Raw genomic sequence first — 2,610 nt, forward strand, 5'->3', positions numbered from 1 at the left:
AAGATCTTTTATCATTTGTTGAAAAGATAGAATACTTTTTATAATTTAAAAATTTTTAATTAATTCTCAACCATTTAAATAATTAAATTAGCAGTTTTTATTATTCTAAATGGATCCTTGATATATTAATAAATTACTATTTATATGGTCGTTCTTTTAATGATCGAGAACTAATAAATTAAAAATAGTTAGAAATGAGAAAGAGTATTTACTTAAAAAATATATTTTTGAAAACAAAGGTCGATATGTGGCTAGCAATTGGTTTGAGAACTTGTCCATTTACTTTAATTTTATTCTTTATAATTTATATTTTCTTTTATTTTTCAATTAGTTTATTATTATCTCATCACTTTTCCCACCTCCTATTGATTTAGAAAAGGCAATAGCCCAGGCGAACAAATTAAAATATCTATAATTAAGCAACCAATAACCATTGATCAACTCCATGCAAGAGCACTTTAATTTTTTTTTCAAACATAATAGGTTATATTTCATTAATTATTAAAAAATAAAATATAAAAATGTCCAAAAGCAGGACAGCATAATAAAAGGTGGGGATTTCCCAAAAACACTACACTGAAGGTATTCATCCGACGGTGCGTAGTCAAAAAACGAAAAAAAATCTTAAAGAAGAAAGAATGATAAATCCAATTGCATGCAACTAAGAGCTTGCCTCATGGAGATGACGACCTAAACTGGGAGTTCTTTGGATTTCACGGAGCAACTTGACAGAGCTTGCTAGAATGGCAGACGGCATAGAAGTAGAACCTTCAAAAATCAACTGGTTGCGAGCTTTCCAGCAGTTCCAGCAAATGATGGCAAGCAATTGAGGATTACGGTCAGCATTCTTCAACGGGTTAAGTATCTCTGTTGATGCAGTCCACCATGTCCAAAAGTCGTTAGAACTTTGAGGGGGAAGACAGTCACGAAGATAACTCTGAGACCATACGTCTTTAATTCTAGAGCAATCGATCAAACAATGAGTGACTGTTTCGGTTGCTTCATGACAGCAGGGGCATATTGGTGATATAGATGGGATGCCGTGATGAATCTGAGCAAGCACCGGAAGTCGGCCATGGAGAGCTTTCCAGATAAATAGCTTAATTTTGTGAGGCAAGTTCAACTTCCATAGATCAATCCACGGCTTTTTCTGCTGCATATAATTAGAGCAAAGCTCCAGAGGCGGATGGTAAAATAAATAGCCAATTCTGTAACCTGAATCTGTATCATATTGCTTGGATTTGTTCAAATCCCATTGTAATTTGTCCCTACCTTGCTGAATTTTAACTGACAAAATCCTGTTTGCAACGTCTTGGGGAAATAATTCTTGAATGAGATTCTGATTCCAATTCCTATTTTCAGTAATTAGATCTTTAACTCTTAGAACCAACTCAGAAATAGCCTGTCTATTTGGCATGTCAGAAATCAATAAAGGATATGGAGGAGGCAGCCAAGGATCCTCAAAGGTTCGGATATTCTCACCAGTACTCACAGCCCAATTAAGTCCTTTTTCAACAATCTTTCGACCTTCCAGTATGCTCCTCCATCCCCAAGAAGGTAAGACTCCAATTTCTGCCGTTATAGCATTACCATTGCTAAAGTATTTACCTCTTAGTATTTTGGATAATAAGGAAGTAGGCTGTGTTACAAGTCGCCAAAACTGTTTGCCTAAAAGCGCCAGATTTTGGATTCTGAGATCTTTAAATCAAAGGCCTCCTTCTATTTGTTTTAATTTGTTTGAGGTTAAAAAAAAAAGTTATATGGTCAAGTTTTTATTCTAACATGCCAAAGGAAATACAATTATGCATAGTTAGATGTACCCTTTTTTCCAAGCTTATATTAATTGTATAATAATAATAATAATAATAATAATAATAATAATAATAATAATAATAAATCTGTTAGTCATAACTCGGTTTAAAAGGAACCTATGAACTTGGAATCCAACAAAATTAAATAACCACCTGCCAATTTAAATCAGTACAAATTTTTTTTGGTAAATCTCTCTAAACAAACCCAAACGAGTCATTAAGATGCAGTTATCGGATAATTAGCTAAAGTCGTTTAAACAGTTTCGGAAATGCCAATAATAATCAATAAAAACAACAATTTTATAAATATAATAAGATCTAATAAAAAGATGTACGTCATTTACTTTGAATATTATTTTTACTATTTTACTTATTTTTTAATTTGAGTATTAGAGTGTCTTTGTAAATATTTATCAGTGTTGTTCTTAAAAGAGTCGATGCATAATTCATTCACTCCAAAAAAAAAAAAAAAGAGTTGAAGCGTTAAGCAAGATATGTAGGAACAATAATAATAATAATCTCCTCGCTAGCTAGAACCACATGAAAGAATTAGACCAATAATATTGATAAGTTGGATATATGAAGGGAATCAAATACATATTTAAGGTTTATCTCCATACTAAAGTTATTGAGATCGGAAAAAGTAAAATAAAATAAAACTCAAAGCTTCCTCGAGTAAGACAATATAATGTGTTTCCAATTTATAATTTATAATCTAGCAATAGAAGACAACGATTTTCATTATAAAAATGCTGTGTATTGGTGCACGTGGAATCATCATATCAATCAAATTATTTAT

This window comes from Arachis ipaensis, chromosome B03 (genome assembly GCF_000816755.2).
Source record: "Arachis ipaensis cultivar K30076 chromosome B03, Araip1.1, whole genome shotgun sequence".
In the NCBI taxonomy this organism is placed as follows: domain Eukaryota; kingdom Viridiplantae; phylum Streptophyta; class Magnoliopsida; order Fabales; family Fabaceae; genus Arachis; species Arachis ipaensis.